The sequence below is a fragment of the Gymnodraco acuticeps genome, unplaced genomic scaffold, assembly GCF_902827175.1.
Source record: "Gymnodraco acuticeps unplaced genomic scaffold, fGymAcu1.1, whole genome shotgun sequence".
Taxonomy (NCBI): Eukaryota; Metazoa; Chordata; class Actinopteri; order Perciformes; family Bathydraconidae; genus Gymnodraco; species Gymnodraco acuticeps.
In genome coordinates, this window is record NW_022991726.1 from 5,001 (window position 1) to 24,071 (window position 19,071).

Below are 19,071 nucleotides of genomic sequence, written 5' to 3' on the forward strand. Positions count from 1 at the left end.
GTGTGTGTGTGTGTGTGTGTGTGTGTGTGTGTGTGTGTGTGTGAGAGAGATGGGAGATGTGGTCAGTGTCCCATTGGGAGAAAATGCTTCAAATGAGAGTTCATTTTTTTTCTGTAATCACACATTTCTATGGCACATGCTGGTGCTACTGTATGTAGAATATTGGTGCGTTCCAGTTGTACTGGGAAGAGAGAGTATCCGAGTTCCCAGTTGGAAATTTCAACTGGAACGCCCCCTGAGGTCGGACTTCCTACTTGGAAACTCAAAAAACCTTGTCATACCCAAGTTCATCATTCAAAGTCTCTGCATATGAACATGAAGAGAACACATTGATAATATAACACTTAGCTATTCTGTATTACTTGTGTCATATTAAATCAACTGTACATATGGTACAGTACTGCTTATCTTCTATCTGTGGATGTGTTCTTACTATGTTTGTATCCACAAAATATAAAATAAAGTGTAGTTATCAACCAGTATTGCTCAAAATGACTCACACAAGACGACTGCTAAAGCAAGGTGAACAACTTTGCTGTGGGAGTCCATCTTTTTCCCACTTATCGAATATGACGTCACCCAGTTCAGCCCTTCGACTTCGATGGTAGCGTCAGTGGTGTAAAGTAGATGTACTCAAGTACTGTACTTAAGTAACATTTTGAGGGACTTTACTTGAGTATTTCCATGTTATTCTACTTTGTACTTCTACTCCACTACATGTATTTAATACCTTTAGTTACTTCACAGATCTGGATGAATGATGTGAAATATAAGTGTTAAATCAGACTTTAGTTCCACCTGGAGTAAATCCACCAGCTACCCTGCAGTATACAAAGTCATTCAGACTAGCTGCACCTTTACCAGCTTTGAGAACACTTTCATGATCAATCATTATAAAACATATATATATTATTCTGAAATAGGGCCATCTGCTTAATGAGCACTTTTGACCCTTACCCTGAATTTCCCCACGGGATACATAAAGGTCCATCTTATTTTATCTTGAAGTATATTTTGATGCTAACACTTTTCTACTTTTACTTGAGTAATAGAGTATTCCTACACTCTGGTTATTCTACGTTTACTTAAAGGTCCCATGTCATGCTTTTCCGGTTATCACCCGTCCCCTTGTGTTATGAAGGTTTTTCTGCATGTAAACGGTCTGCAGAGTCACAAACCCTCAAAGTACACCCTGTAGCGAGTAAAACTCTAACACAGAAAATACCTGTCTGTGCTGCCCCAGAAAGCCTCGCTGGAGATTTCTCTTTTTCCATTGTTTACTTCTTGGGTATAGTGACGTATTTCGGGTATAGTGACGTAACGTAACGTCCGCGGAGCCGTTACATTTGGACCAATCAGCGGACTTCCTCATACACACACACACACGGCGGGACGTTGCTAGGCTCGCTGCTGCGAGGAGCGGGACAGTGTGAGCGGGCTCACTGGTGTGGGGTCGGGAGACAGCGAGACACCGTGGAACTCAGCCTGGGCACACACACAAACTCCCAGCCAGGCTGCAGGTGTGTGTGTGTGCGTTTCGGGCTGGGTTCCGCGGTGTCTCGCAGACGGCCACTGGGCTCACAGGGAGGGAGGGGGGGGGCAGGAGCTCCAACAATGCCGTTTAGGACAGAGTGAATACACATACAGAGATGCTGTATGAGAAACCAATGTGAGTTTGGAACATTGAACAATTTAAATCTATTCTAGTAGACCTCAACAATGGAATTATGATCAGTAGAAATGGCCATGGCATGGGACCTTTAAGTACAAGATCTGAGTACTTCTCCCCTCTCTGCGCAGCATTAAACCCAGTGGACTCCCACCTAATCCGGTCACTCCAGGTATCAAGAGATCACAGAAGTGGGGAGAAGAAGAAGCCACTCGAAACTAACTGACACCGCTAAGCCACCTTCCCCCTCCCCCAACCTCCTCTTCCTCTTCCTCCTCCTCCTCCTCCTCCATGCCTCACAGGCCCGTCTGTCACCCCTCTATAATTATGAGGAGTGAGAGTAATGTGTTGCAGTATGAATAGGATTGTCGGCCTGATTGTGATGTATAGGCTTTCATTACCATGTCCAGGCCTGTGCCCTTCGCCATGTAGGAAATCCTATTTAGGCCCTAATTTGGGAGCCTCCCCGACCGTCCCGCCTGATAGCAATCACACACAGTAATTGTGTGCTGGGGCAAGTGACAAGAGAAGAGGCTCAGACGTGGAGAGAGGGAAGGAAAGGAGGATAGGAGGAGGAGGGAAGAGGAGGAGGAACCTGACAATGATATATCTGCATAGTTTGGTACATTATTCAAGTCCGCAGAATATGTTTTGTGTACTTATTTTAAGCATGGGATATCATTTTGAGACATATTGGATTTGATTGGATTTTTCATCACACTGCAAAAACTCAAAATCTTGTCGAGTATATTTATCTCATTTCTAGTCGGAATATGTCTCTACACTTGATATAAGACATCTTAACTTAAGAAGTAACAATGCAAGCAGTATTTACATTGTTACTATAAAGTGAAGATTTGTTGACCTACTTTTGATGCTCTGATAGAATAACTGTATGCTTTTGAAAAAACCCAATAAACAAAGTAATAAAATAAGTAACAATGCAGTGAGATATAGGGGCGTGTTTTTCGACAATGCATCTTAATGATCTGAAGTCGAAGATTCGTGAAACATCGTATTTTGAGTTGTATCTCAGATGAAACATGTTTTGTTTACATGTCACAAGGTTATGTGGTATTTGTGAAAGACTGATCATCTTGTTTCATTAATTACATCTGGATTGATTTTATAAAAAAATTAACACGGAAACATTTTGAGCATTTCTGTCTCATTTTAACAGAACATTTCCTAATTCTGTTCAAATATAGTTCAAAATAACTTTTCCCAGCTTATTACAAGATCTCATTTATCTAAATACCCCAACGTATTTAAAGAACTCTAACCAAGCGAATTGTCACTTGCATGTTTTTGTACTTCTTACAAGCGATAACACCATTTTTCCCCTTGTTTTTGGAGCGGCATATTTGCCAGTGGAGGGCTTCCCCCCTTTTCCCCATCACTCATTCACCAATGCTACATCGCTAATTGGAAAGAGATATCATGCTAACTCAATAATTATGATTTATGAGACAATCTCCCGTGAATATATCGCACATTCTCCCCTGATTTGATGACAACATGTAACAGGCCCTCTAGCAATCAATATTTGTATGTTTTTCCATGTCTAAGTTGTTAACTTTTTTAAATATTTCATTAGTTTCCTTTTAGAGGGGGGAGAGATTCCCCTCGCACCGGCGTTTATGCAGATCTGACTCCACTTATAGGCTTGTAGATAATGAATGTCTAATTGACTCATTTAAATACTGTTTGCCTGCAGGAGGGCCTTTGCATTAAGTGTTTGATTGCCCTCATATTAACGGTCATTAATCCCCTCTGCTCTTAATAAGGACTTTATGAGGCTTTCTTAAAACTTCTCGCCTACCTCACTATTCTCTTTGCATAATTAAGTAGAATATTCAAAAATATGGAAATGAAGGAGCTCTCGGAGTTTGACTGATGGTCTTTGTGCCGCCGAACTGTAATTACAAGCAAACCTTTGCGTTTCCTGTCGTGTGTCGGGTCACGGGTCGTTAGCTCGGGTCAATGTGGGTCGATACAGTTTACTGTTGGTTAATGTCCGACAGCGGGGGGAAGTAACTAAGTATTGTCTTGTTTATGTTTCTTATGCTGGTGTTAGGTATTGTGTATCTTGTTTTTTATGTGTTTGTACGGCGACCTTGAGAGCCTTGAAAGGCGCCTATATAAAATAAATGAATTATTATTATTATTAAGTACATTGACTCATGTACTGTATTACTGTCCATGTTATACTACTTTATAAGAGATAAGAAAGGACTTTATTTGAATTGCTGTACCCGAGTTACAAAATACAATAAACACAGAAGCATAATAATAAAACTGTACACTAACTAGCAGTAAAAAGAGCAATTCAATAACTAAAGGAAACATATAGTTACATCAAGGTGGGGTATGTCATTTATTTCAGAAACACTTGTTATATTCCATGTAATGCTCTTAACATCCCGATAGCAATGAATATATTAAATGCTTTGACAATAAATACATAAAATATTTCGTCTGTGGAAGCCGTGGCGCTGTAAAAAGCACGACCAATCATCTGAGCCGGCTAAAGTAACTGGATGGCCTACCTGCCTGTCAGCCTTCCATCTGTGCACAAACTTATCTCGTGCCCTCATTGGTCATGTGCGCGTTCGTGTGTGTTGGAGGAGGGGCTCTGTAAGGAAGTCTGAAGGAAGGGGCAGATTTTTTCAGGTTGCGTACTTTCAAATTCTAGCGCACTCAAGCTGCTTTCTCCATTCTTACCTACCCCACCTTTAATGTACATAATACAATTTAGTAGTGCAAAAAAAACCGTAGTGGTAGTTATAGCACGTTTATTTATACTTCTACTCCACTACATTTAAAAGGGAAATTGTTGGAGAAAATACAAGGTGTTGTGGTGACCACCTATTTAACCACTGGGACATCATTCAAACTTGGAACTACAGTTGCGGTTATTGTTCCCACACGGACATGTTATGGGTTATAAATAGTGTGTGCCCTCTTGGCTCTCTCTCTTGTCGACCCGGGCTGCGACCCGACAACATGTCCTTTGCAGCTTGTGAATAAATTACTATTCTTGCACCTTCCTTGCACCGCGTCTGACTCCATATCTCTCGGCACTACAGTGGTGACCCTGATACGTCTTGAGAAGTTTCCGGGACGGAGCCGAACACGGCAAAAGGAACTCGAGTTCCTTTCTCGAAATGCCGGGGTTTGATTGGAGACGTCCGTGGCTGCCACCGGCACGCGGACTGAGGCTCGGTGCGCGCTCCGCAGAAGGCTGGAGACGTTGCTCGTCGTTCCCGCATCGGCTTTCTATCCAACGGGGGACGATGGACGACCTGCTGGGTCGACCAGCAACCCCATTGCTACCTCGTGGGTTTGTTCTTCGGGGCGTGCGGCTGCACGTCCCGGCTGCTAACCACGTGGGGCTAACGACGGCTGGCAGCTACCCATGGCTGCCAACTAGCGGCTAACCACGTGGGGCTAACGACGGCTAGTGCTAACGGCTATCGGCCCTTTTGTTTTGTTTTTTTTTGGTGCCGGAGAGGAGGTTCGACCAGCCGGTTGACCTCATGTGGACACTCACCTTTTTCACCACCTCGGCGGCGGTTCCAGACTTCACTCACGTTTTCATCGACGCCTGGGTGGTGCACTCCTGGACCCCGTCTCGCCTCTACGGTTTTGGACGTCGCCCATGCTGCCATCGGCGGCGCGCTCCGGAGCCTGTCTGGCCTCTCCTGCCTTCCGGGGATATCCAGACGCCACTCACGTCTGCCTACGGCCGGGTTGCTCTCCTGCTTCCCGGGGATACCTCGACGCCTGCCGAGGACTTCGTGCCCGCCGCCGTTGCACGTCTGCCTGCGGCCGGGTTGCGCTCCTTCCTCCCGGGGGGACTGCTCCTGTCTTCCGGGGATACCTCGACGCCTGCCGAGGAATTCGTGCCCGCCGCCGTTGTGCGTCTGCCTGCGGCCGGGTTACGCTCTTTCCTGCTGGGTTCTCCGCGACACCTACTGCGGCCCCCTTACGACGGCCCCTTCCGGCCCGCCCCGGGTGGGGGTGCCCTCGCCCTCGTTAGGGCCCCTGCCCTCTCCTGCGGCCCCACCCTCCTCGGCCCTTGTGGTGCTTCCTCCACGGACGTGGGGATATATTTGTTTGCCATGTTTGAATTCTGGGGGGGCTTGTGTGGTGACCACCTATTTAACCACTGGGACATAATTCAAACTTGGAACTACAGTTGCGGTTATTGTTCCCACACGGACATGTTATGGGTTACCTATAAATAGTGTGTGCCCTCTTGGCTCTCTCTCTTGTCGACCCGGGCTGCGACCCGACAACATGTCCTTTGCAGCTTGTGAATAAATTACTATTCTTGCACCTTCCTTGCACCGCCTCTGACTCCATATCTCTCGGCACTACAGTGTCTTCTTTATTATGGGTTTTCTGACGGGCATGATACTGTGGCCGTTTCTCAATCTCGAGGATTCTGGCTTCCAAGCCAATATTTCAAGGATGCTACGTCATCGAGTGCCACCGAAGGACTGTTCCAATCTCCAGAATACTTGGAATTCCACCGAGGCCGCGTCCTTGGTTTGGGGGACATTTCGAGGCTGCACACGGGTAGACTTCCCGTCCTTAAAATCTCCAATTTAGAAACGTGTATTACAATGAAATCACGGTAAAATATGTTCATCTTGTTGTAGTTGTAGCTCCCTGGCCAGCGAGTCTTGTTTGAATAATGCGAGTAAACACAGCTGACAGCCGCGGTGAAACTCGAGCGTTTAGAGCGATGCGATAAGAGCGAAGCGAATATTCTCATCGCGTCCGGCATGAACGCAGCATTACAGAGCCCCTCCTCCAACACACACGAACGCACACATGACCAATGCGGGCACGAGATAAGTTTGTGCACAGATGGAAGGCTGACAGGCAGGTAGGCCATCCAGTTATTTTAGCCGGGCCGGCTCAGATGATTGGTCGTGCTTTTTACAGCGCCACGGCTTCCACAGATGACTTTTTTTATGGATTTTGTGTCAAAGCACTTGAGATATTCATTGCTATCGGGATGTTAAGAGCATTCCATGGAATATAACAAAAAGTGTATCTCGAGCCGGTTTCTCAAACTTAACTACCCCACATTTAAGTACAGTACTTGAGTAAATGCACTTTATTACATTACACCGCTGCCTGATGTTCCCTTTTAAAAGGAAGACGTACGGCAGAACTTTTGACAGCCATTACAAAGTGTCACAGCGGCAGAGTGGGTGAGAGACACAAACTTGTCTGTGTTTATAGCTTAACTGATCCTCTTATTCCTGCTACTGCAGTCTCTCTGCTCTGCCTAATCTCTCCGGGGTCTTACTGGCCCTGGATGACAAATGGGAAGCAGAGGCCAGCCAAGCGTGGGCTCAGTGAGAGGTTTAGGCCGGGGTCTCACTAAGCCCCCTCAGCTCCACCCTGGATCATCTCTGACATGGCCTGCACTCACCCCGAGGAGATAGAGGCCACACACACTACACATAAACCCAGGTGTGTACACAGGACCAGAGAGGGTAAAAGTACACACATCCTTTACTCAAGTAGAAGTACAGATACTCGTGTTTAAAAGTACTCTGGTAAAAGTAGAAGTACTGACTAAACTTCTTTACTCAAGTCAAAGTAAAGAGGCTTTGAAATGTACTTCAGTAGAAAGTACCCATAACTAGCAGCTGTTTTAAAGAGTACCTGACCTCCCTTTATATTAATAGAACAATAATGTCATTGTTAGCTAATGAATGTTTCCATGCTGAACAACGGCAACATGACAACGTTTCCATTGGTCCCTCTTCTTTAGAGAAGACCAGGAAATGATGGATACACGGATCGTGTTCAAATCAATAGGCACGCAATGACTCTAAAGAATAATGATCACGCATCAAACACACATTCAGACTAAAGGAACCAGCTGTTTGGAAAATGAGAGAAGTAGAAAGTACAGGTATTTGTGTTCAACATGTAAGAAGTAGAAAGTACAGGTATTTGAGTTCAACATGTGAGAAGTAGAAAGTACAGGTATTTGAGTTCAACATGTAAGAAGTAGAAAGTACAGGTATTTGTGTTCAACATGAGAGAAGTAGAAAGTACAGGTATTTGAGTTCAACATGTGAGAAGTAGAAAGTACAGGTATTTGAGTTCAACATGTAAGAAGTAGAAAGTACAGGTATTTGAGTTCAACATGTAAGAAGTAGAAAGTACAGGTATTTGGGTTCAACATGTAAGAAGTAGAAAGTACAGGTATTTGTGTTCAACATGTAAGAAGTAGAAAGTACAGGTATTTGAGTTCAACATGTATGAAGTAGAAAGTACAGGTATTTGAGTTCAACATGTAAGAAGTAGAAAGTACAGGTATTTGTGTTCAACATGTGAGAAGTAGAAAGTACAGGTATTTGAGTTCAACATGTAAGAAGTAGAAAGTACAGGTATTTGAGTTCAACATGTAAGAAGTAGAAAGTACAGGTATTTGTGTTCAACATGTAAGAAGTAGAAAGTACAGGTATTTGTGTTCAACATGTAGAAGTAGAAAGTACAGGTATTTGTGTTCAAACATGTAAGAAGTAGAAAGTACAGGTATTTGTGTTCAACATGTGAGAAGTAGAAAGTACAGGTATTTGGGTTCAACATGTAAGAAGTAGAAAGTACAGGTATTTGAGTTCAACATGTAAGAAGTAGAAAGTACAGGTATTTGTGTTCAACATGTGAGAAGTAGAAAGTACAGGTATTTGAGTTCAACATGTAAGAAGTAGAAAGTACAGGTATTTGTGTTCAACATGTGAGAAGTAGAAAGTACAGGTATTTGGGTTCAACATGTAAGAAGTAGAAAGTACAGGTATTTGAGTTCAACATGTAAGAAGTAGAAAGTGCAGGTATTTGTGTTCAACATGTAAGAAGTAGAAAGTGCAGGTATTTGAGTTCAACATGTAAGAAGTAGAAAGTACAGGTATTTGAGTTCAACATGTAAGAAGTAGAAAGTGCAGGTATTTGTGTTCAACATGTAAGAAGTAGAAAGTACAGGTATTTGAGTTCAACATGTAAGAAGTAGAAAGTACAGGTATTTGAGTTCAACATGTAAGAAGTAGAAAGTACAGGTATTTGAGTTCAACATGTAAGAAGTAGAAAGTGCAGGTATTTGTGTTCAACATGTAAGAAGTAGAAAGTACAGGTATTTGAGTTCAACATGTAAGAAGTAGAAAGTACAGGTATTTGTGTTCAACATGTAAGAAGTAGAAAGTACAGGTATTTGAGTTCAACATGTAAGAAGTATAAAGTGCAGGTATTTGGGTTCAACATGTAAGAAGTAGAAAGTACAGGTATTTGAGTTCAACATGTAAGAAGTAGAAAGTACAGGTATTTGAGTTCAACATGTAAGAAGTAGAAAGTACAGGTATTTGTGTTCAACATGTAAGAAGTAGAAAGTACAGGTATTTGTGTTCAACATGTAAGAAGTAGAAAGTACAGGTATTAGTGTTCAACATGTAAGAAGTAGAAAGTACAGGTATTTGTGTTCAACATGTAAGAAGTAGAAAGTACAGGTATTTGTGTTCAACATGTAAGAAGTAGAAAGTACAGGTATTTGGGTTCAACATGTAAGAAGTAGAAAGTACAGGTATTTGTGTTCAACATGTGAGAAGTAGAAAGTACAGGTATTTGAGTTCAACATGTAAGAAGTAGAAAGTACAGGTATTTGGGTTCAACATGTAAGAAGTAGAAAGTACAGGTATTTGGGTTCAACATGTAAGAAGTAGAAAGTACAGGTATTTGTGTTCAACATGTAAGAAGTCGAAGTAAAAAGTCGTCAGAAAAATAAGTAGTGGAGTAAAGTACTGATACCAGAAAAATGTACTTAAGTACAGTAACAAAGTATTTGTACTTCACTACTTCCCACCTCTGCAGGACACACCAGGACACACACACACACACACACACAATAGTATGGTTCCACATAGTGAGCATACACAGAGAATAGAAGTCCTGATGATCAGCACTCTGCAGCAGATTGGTTTGTCTTTGCACTCACAGGACGTGCAAAAAGACAGGTTGAAGTTGCTCGAACAACAGCCCATTTTCAAGGGGCAATTTGTATAAATACAAGTAACCAATAAAGTCTAAAATGAACCCAAATTGAAATAACCTATCATCCAAACTAATTTTCTTTTAATCTTGTATGTTCAGCAACTAAATGTCTTAAAAGGATGAGTACGGTTTGATTTGAAATGGAAATAAAAATAATCGGATTCTCAAATTGACCCAGATGTATTTGTCATAGCTGTAAAGTAAGGCGATCGCAGTCGTTTCAGTTTGGTTGTTTGTTTAGGAAATTGTCCGACGTATTTCCAGTAGAGCTTTGATTCTTTGCCGCAAAACCCAACCGATCCCAACCCAACCTGCCTGGTTAAAGTCGGGTCGGACGGGCTTTGATTTCCCCTCCGAAAATTGGGTTTACGCAAGTTTCCTACAGGTTTATTTTCCACTCACACCATGGCATATGGTAGTACCCCAAGTATCTGTTACTGCCTTGGTTTGGGCTGGGGTCATGCTTGGACAGAAACTATTAACGTTCATGTAGCAAAAGGCCTGAATTGTGGGGTTCTTCGTAGTTCTGATTTGCAGGGGGAAAATCTTTGGAAACAATGAAGACATTTCAAATGGATGTGTGGTCAGATAAAAGTCCATGTGAAGGACATGCCAATTGGTGACACTTCAAATCGTACTGCCTAGTAATTAGCGACATGGCCAAAAATGTCGATCCTGATATAAATCATTTCACATCTGGTGAACAGTGGTGGAAAGTACATTTACTCAAGTACTGTACTTAAGTAACAATTTGAGGTACTTGTACTTTTATATATATTACATTTATTTTACAGAGACTTTTACTAGTAACTTTATTAAGTCAGATTTTGAAACTTGATCATTGGGTAACTAAAGTAACCAAGACCATGAGTGGGTTAGTTCAAGATTCTTAAATGTGAAATATTTCAAAAAATGTCTGCAATGACTTTTACTCCTAATCGTACTTGAATACTTTTACTCAAGTACCATTCACAAAGTGGTACTTTTACTTGAAATGTAGTATTTATAGTGTGTTATTGGTACTTTTACTCAAGTATAAATCTGAATACTTCTTCCACCACTGCTCGTTAACGACATACAGCTGTAAAATCACTTCGATGTAGCTTCGGCACCCTGAGACCGGTGTATGTGAACGTCAGGGTGTCAGCGGATAAATCCCAGCAGGCTCTATTTCAGTACACACAGTCCGGCTGAATAAGAGCATGTACTAAATGACTGGGATGTAATGAGTGGCTGTACTCTGTGACATGGGAATGTAAAAGCCTTCCTCCTCTCTCCTCTTCCTTCTCTCCCCCCCCCCCCGCCATGCTCCTCTGCGCCCCGCTGCCTCTCAGCCCCGGGATCAGCTGCAGCCGCTAATGAAACGTCAGTCAGGTAATTGAGGCTGTGGTGGTGGCGATTCAGCCAGGCAAGAAGTCCTCCTGAGAGAGACACACATCCTTTACTCTAGTAGAAGTACAGATACTCGTGTTTAAAAATACTCTGGTAAAAGTAGAAGTACTGACTAAACTTCTTTACTCAAGTCAAAGTAAAGAGGCTTTGAAATGTACTTCAGTAAAAAGTACCCATAACTAGCAGCTGTTTTAAAGAGTACCTGACCTCCCTTTATATTAATAGAACAATAATGTCATTGTTAGCAAATGAATGTTTCCATGCTGAACAACGGCAACGTTTCCATTGGTCCCTCTTCTTTAGAGAAGACCAGGAAATGATGGATACACGGATCGTGTTCAAATCAATAGGCACGCAATGACTCTAAAGAATAATGATCACGCACCAAACACACATTCAGACTAAAGGAACCAGCTGTTTGGAAAATGAGAGAAGTAGAAAGTACAGGTATTTGAGTTCAACATGTAAGAAGTAGAAAGTACAGGTGTTTGTGTTCAACATGTAAGAAGTAGAAAGTACAGGTATTTGAGTTCAACATGTGAGAAGTAGAAAGTACAGGTATTTGAGTTCAACATGTATGAAGTAGAAAGTACAGGTATTTGAGTTCAACATGTAAGAAGTAGAAAGTACAGGTGTTTGTGTTCAACATGTATGAAGTAGAAAGTACAGGTATTTGAGTTCAACATGTATGAAGTAGAAAGTACAGGTATTTGAGTTCAACATGTATGAAGTAGAAAGTACAGGTATTTGTGTTCAGAATGTAAGAAGTAGAAAGTACAGGTATTTGAGTTCAACATGTATGAAGTAGAAAGTACAGGTATTTGTGTTCAGAATGTAAGAAGTAGAAAGTACAGGTATTTGTGTTCAACATGTAAGAAGTAGAAAGTACAGGTATTTGTGTTCAACATGTAAGAAGTAGAAAGTACAGGTATTTGTGTTCAACATGTAAGAAGTAGAAAGTACAGTTATTTGAGTTCAACATGTAAGAAGTAGAAAGTACAGGTATTTGTGTTCAACATGTAAGAAGTAGAAAGTACAGGTATTTGTGTTCAACATGTAAGAAGTAGAAAGTACAGGTATTTGTGTTTAACATGTAAGAAGTAGAAAGTACAGGTATTTGAGTTCAACATGTAAGAAGTAGAAAGTACAGGTATTTGTGTTCAACATGTAAGAAGTAGAAAGTACAGGTATTTGTGTTCAACATGTAAGAAGTAGAAAGTACAGGTATTTGTGTTCAACATGTAAAAAGTAGAAAGTACAGGTATTTGGGTTCAACATGTAAGAAGTAGAAAGTACAGGTGTTTGTGTTCAACATGTAAGAAGTAGAAAGTACAGGTATTTGGGTTCAACATGTATGAAGTAGAAAGTACAGGTATTTGGGTTCAACATGTAAGAAGTAGAAAGTACAGGTATTTGTGTTCAACATGTAAGAAGTAGAAAGTACAGGTATTTGTGTTCAACATGTAAGAAGTAGAAAGTACAGGTATTTGTGTTCAACATGTAAGAAGTAGAAAGTACAGGTATTTGTGTTCAACATGTAAGAAGTAGAAAGTACAGGTATTTGTGTTCAACATGTAAGAAGTAGAAAGTACAGGTATTTGTGTTCAACATGTAAGAAGTAGAAAGTACAGGTATTTGGGTTCAAAATGTAAGAAGTAGAAAGTACAGGTATTTGGGTTCAACATGTCCATCCATCCATCCATCTTCTTCCGCTTATCCGTGGTCGGGTCGCGGGGGTAGCAGTTCCAGCAGAGAGCCCCAAACTTTCTTTTCCCTGGCGACATCAACCAGCTCTGACTGGGGGATCCCAAGGCGCTCCCAGGCCAGCGAAGAGATATAATCCCTCCACCTGGTCCTAGGTCTACCCCTTGGTCTCTTCCCAGCTGGACGTGCCTGGAACACCTCCCTAGGGAGGCGCCCAGGTGGCATCCTAACTAGGTGCCCCGAACCACCTCAACTGGCTCCTTTCGACGCGAAGGAGGAGCGGCTCAACTCCGAGTCCCTCCCTGATGACCGAACTTCTCACCTTATCCCTAAGGGAGACACCAGCCACCCTGCGGAGAAAACCCATCTCGGCCGCTTGTATCCGCGATCTCGTTCTTTCGGTCATGACCCATCCTTCATGACCATAGGTGAGGGTAGGAACGAAAATGGCCCGGTAGACAGAGAGCTTTGCCTTCTGGCTCAGCTCCCTTTTCGTCACAACGGTGCGGTAAAGCGACTGCAGTACCGCTCCCGCTGCTCCGATTCTCCGGCCCATCTCACGCTCCATTGTTCCCTCACTCGAGAACAAGACCCCGAGATACTTGAACTCCTTCACTTGGGGTAAGGACTCATTCCCTACTTGAAGTGGACAGTCCATCGGTTTCCTGCTGAGAACCATGGCCTCAGATTTGGAGGTGCTGATCCTCATCCCAGCCGCTTCACACTCGGTTGCGAACCGATCCAGTGAGTGCTGAAGGTCGCAGACCGATGAAGCCATTAGAACCACATCATCTGCAAAAAGCAGTGGTGCAATCCTTAGTCCACCGAACTGCAGACCCCCTCCCCCATGACTACGCCTCGAAATCCGATCCATGTATATTACAAACAGGATTGGTGACAAAGCGCAGCCCTGGCGGAGGCCAACCCTCACCGGAAATGGGTCCGACTTACTGCCGAGGACCCGGACACAGCTCTCGCTTTGGGAGTACAGAGATTGGATGGCCCTGAGTAGAGACCCCCTCACCCCATACTCCCGCAGCACCTCCCACAGTAACTCCCTGGGAACTCGGTCATACGCCTTCTCCAAGTCTACAAAACACATGTAGACCGGATAAGCGTACTCCCAGGCCCCCTCCAGGATCCTTGCGAGAGTAAAAAGCTGATCCGTCGTTCCACGACCAGGACGGAATCCGCATTGTTCCTCCTCAATCTGAGGTTCGACAATCGGCCTGACCCTCCTTTCGAGTACCTTAGAGTAAACTTTCCCGGGGAGGCTGAGTAGTGTGATGCCTCTGTAATTGGCACACACCCTCTGATCCCCCTTTTTAAAAAGGGGGACCACCACCCCGGTCTGCCACTCCTTCGGTACTGTTTCCGACTTCCACGCAACGTTGATGAGACGTGTCAACCATGACAGTCCCTCAACACCCAGAGCCTTCAGCATTTCCGGGCGGATCTCATCCACCCCCGGGGCTTTGCCACTGTGGAGTTGTTTGACGACCTCAGTGACCTCCCCCCGGGAGATTGGTGTTGATCCCCCGTCATACTCCAGCTCTGCCTCTAACATAGAGGGCGGAGTTGTCGGGTTCAGGAGTTCCTCAAAGTGTTCCTTCCAACGCCCTAACACTCCATCAGTTGAGGTCAACAACGTCCCATCCTTACTGTACACAGCTTGGATGGTTCCCTGCTTCCCCCTCCTGAGGTGTCGGACAGTTTTCCAGAACAACTTTGGTGCCGCCCGAAAGTCCTTCTCCATGTCTTCTCCGAACTTCTCCCACACCCGCTGCTTTGCCTCGGCCACGGATGAGGCTGCTGCCCTTCGGGCCTGTCGGTACCTTGCAACTGCCTCGGGAGTCCCCCGGGATAACAAATCCCTGAAGGCCTCCTTCTTCAGTCGGACGGCTTCCCTGACCACCGGTGTCCACCAGGAGGTTCGAGGGTTACCGCCCCTTGAGGCACCTAGGACCTTGAGACCACAGCTCCCCGCCGCGGCTTCGGCAATAGAGGCTTTGAACACCGACCACTCTGGTTCAATGTCCCCAACCTCCACAGGAATGCCCGAAAAGCTCCGCCGGAGGTGTGAGTTGAAGGCCTCCTGAACTTGGGCCTCCTCCAGACGTTCCCAGTTCACCCGAACTACACGTTTGGGCTTACCAGGTCTATCCAGAGGCTTCCCCCCGCCACTCGACCCAACTCACCACCAGATGGTGATCAGTTGACAACTCCGCCCCTCTCTTTACCCGAGTGTCCAAAACATACGGCCTCAGGTCCGATGATACGATAACGAAATCGATCATGGACCTTCTGCCTAGGGTGCTCTGGTACCACGTACACTTATGAGCATCCTTATGTTCGAACATGGTGTTTGTTATGGCCAATCCATGACTAGCACAGAAGTCCAGTAACAAACCACCACTCCGGTTCAGATCAGGGGGGGCCGTTCCTCCCAATCACGCCCCTCCAAGTGTCTCCATCATTGCCCACATGTGCGTTGAAGTCTCCCAGCAAGATTAAAGAGTCCCCTTCAGGAGCCCCATACAGGACTCTTTCCAGGGTCTCCAAGAGGCCGTATACTCTGAACTGCTGTTGGGTGCATAAGCACACACAACAGTCAGAGTTTTCCCCCCCATAACCCGCAGGCGTAGGGAGGCGACCCTCTCGTCCACTGGGGTAAACTCCAACAACGAAGCACCTAACCGGGGACTTGTGAGTATCCCCACACCCGCCCGGCGCCTCACACCTTGAGCAACTCCGGAGAAGAATAGAGTCCAACCCCTATCCAGAAGTAAGGTTCCAGAGCCGACGCTGTGCGTAGAGGTGAGCCCAACCAGAGAACTGGTAACGCTCCACCTCCCGCACAAGCTCCGGCTCCTTCCCCCCCAGAGAGGTGACGTTCCACGTCCCCAAAGCCAGCTTCTGTCGCCCGGGTCTGGTCCGTCGAGACCCTCCGCTTTCACTGCCACCCTTCTGGCAGCGCACCCGACCCCATCGATGTTTCCCGTAGGTGGTGGGCCCGCGGGACGGAGAAGCGGAGGTGTTGCCCACGTTGCCTTTTCGGGCTGGGCCCGGCCGGGCTCCGTGGCAAGCCCGGCCACCAGACGCTCGCCGACGAGTCCTCCTTCTGGGCCTGGCTCCAGAAGGGGACCCCGGGCTTCCTCCGGGCCGGGTATCCTCACTTCTTAGTTTTTCTTTCATGAGGTCTTTTGAACCAATCTTAGTCTGGCCCCCTGTCTGGTTCAACATGTAAGAATTAGAAAGTACAGGTATTTGTGTTCAACATGTAAGAAGTAGAAAGTACAGGTATTTGAGTTCAACATGTAAGAATTAGAAAGTACAGGTATTTGTGTTCAACATGTAAGAAGTAGAAAGTACAGGTATTTGAGTTCAACATGTAAGAAGTAGAAAGTACAGGTATTTGTGTTCAGAATGTAAGAAGTAGAAAGTACAGGTATTTGGGTTCAACATGTAAGAAGTAGAAAGTACAGGTATTTGGGTTCAACATGTAAGAAGTAGAAAGTTCAGGTATTTGAGTTCAACATGTAAGAATTAGAAAGTACAGGTATTTGTGTTCAACATGTAAGAAGTAGAAAGTACAGGTATTTATGTTCAACATGTAAGAATTAGAAAGTACAGGTATTTAGGTTCAACATGTAAGAAGTAGAAAGTACAGGTATTTGTGTTCAAAATGTAAGAAGTAAAAGTAAAAAGCAGTCAGAAAATAAGCAGTGGAGTAAAGTACTGATACCAGAAACATTACTTTAACTAACTAAATAATAGAACATTTACTATACACAAAAACAACAAGAAAACAAATGTTAAACTATTAAATAATAGGGGTGGGAAATATTTCATTTATGCTGACATTTTCTCATGTCTTCGTATTATTGCTTTCAACTATCCCCAATTCTTTCACACACACATACGGGTATTGGGCCGAGCGCGACACCGTACTTCCGGTCTGTGCCGTTTTACGCGAGGTGCAAGCAGCCGTACACCGTCTAGGTGTTGCTAAGCTTCCTGTACTGAATATCATAGTCTATTGCCTTAATCAATATCTAGTCAACTCTAAAATACCACATATATGCAATGGCATGATAATATTATTGTGACAAGTGGGGTATTCACCTGGTGTTTCCAGAAATTAGACGTAGATGCAGCCAAAATCGACGAAGGCCACTGTCGTTTTTCCATACATCTGCAGGCAGTCTGTAACAACCCACACAGCTCTAGTTTACGCTGGTAACGACCTAGAGCACACCCCTCAAGTCCAGAGATGTAATCCGAAGACATGCAGCGATTTCTTCGGTCGTTAATTCAGGAAAAAAACCTACTGCGCTCTGCCTGGCTAGTTAGCTAGCTGTTTATATTTGCACTTCCAGGATATTAGCACCTCCAGGAAAATGGCGCATTTATATATATTTATATGGCGCGTGTTGCATTGTGGGTAGCTCGTGACGTCACTGTGTGTGAAATAATACAGTTATGGGAAATGTGTTGACATAATACAATTAATTAAAGTCAATGTTTCAGTTTGTTTTCAGTGTACCGGGAAGTTGAGTCGTCAACCAGAGGAGGAAGTAGTGCTCAGATCGTGTACTTAAAGGTGGGGTATGTAATTTATTTCAGAACCACTTTTTGTTATATTCCATGGAGTGCTCTTAACATCCCGATAGCAATGAATATATTAAATGCTTTGACAATAAATACCAAAAAAAATGTCATCTGTGGAAGCCGTGGCGCTGTAAAAAGCACAACCAATCATCTGAGCCGGCTAAAGTAACTGGATGGCCTACCTGCCTGTCAGCCTTCCATCTGTGCACAAACTTATCTCGTGCCCTCATTGGTCATGTGCGCGTTCGTGTGTGTTGGAGGAGGGGCTCTGTGAGGAAGTCTGAAGGAAGTGGCAGATTTCTTCCGGCTGTTTAATTTCAAATTCTCGCGATCTCGAGCTGGTTTCTCCAAAATTACCTACCCCACCTTTAAGTAAAAGTAGAAATAACAAAGTGTAGGAGTGCTCTGTTACAAGTAAAAGTATTCAAAAATGTTACCAAAGTAAAAGTACAAAAGTATTACAAAAGGGTTAACCCAAACCGCCAAAAAGTAAAAGTAGCCTACTCATTATTTAATCCACGTGTAACTACAATCTTATTTAAGTGTTGATCATATTGTTTATCATTCATCTAAATCTGCAAAGTAACTTAAGGTATAATAAGTGTGGTGAAGTAAAAATACACGATTTACCTCTGAATTGAAGTGGCGTCTAAAATAGCAAAATATACAAATACAACCACAGCATTTTGAGTAAATGTACTTTCTTTCCACCACGGTCGTCCAACAGAGGTTGTTAAGCAGCTGGTGAAAGCTGAGGAGCCGGCAGCCGTATAGTTAAAGGAGTCAGAGGTTAAAATCCTTTGTTATTGCACCCCAGAGTGATGTTACCATCCGCTGACCTGCTCCACACCCCCAGTGAGTTATGGGTAATGTTTAATTCCCCCCGCCGTGACAGCTGCGGATCCGCATGGCAAATTGGATTTTTTTTCCGTTCTTTGTTAGGATTGTGCTGCTGCAGGTGAGGAGAGGGACAGTGAGCCGAGGTAACTCTGGTGTCACATGTTGTTCACAGGCCGCTCTGTCTCTCAGCGACCAATCGAATCAGAGCGGGTTGTTTCTGACGGGGGGACAGAGAGGAGCTGTCCAACCTGTCTCCTTTATAGTCAGCATGCAATCACAGCTCTGACCTGAACACACCGCTCTCCGTGCCCTCGATAGACAATAACATAAAAGTCCAAATGCATGGATACACAAACACGCTGAGGACCAAACAGAGACATCGTTTTAGGTTCACAATCGTGTTTTGTCCACAACTTAATAAGGACATGTTTCACTTTACATCAAATATCCCAAAGATATTGAAGTGACTGTTATTTTGTATGTATTGATTGTTGTTCTTTTACTCATGTCTTAATGTGTGCATATGTATAAATGTGTCTGTTGATTGTGTATATATAGGATATACATATTGTTATATATTTTTGTATTCAGGATTGTGGGAAACGGTATTTCGATCTCGCTGTCTGTACACACACAAACTGAAAGATTGACAATAAAGTTGACTGACTATGATTTTGTTAAAGCTGCACTACACATCCATGTATTCATGTTTACTTCACAGTGTGTAATGTTAACGCAAGACTAACAACCTCTGGGTCCCATAAATCAATTCAATTCAGAAG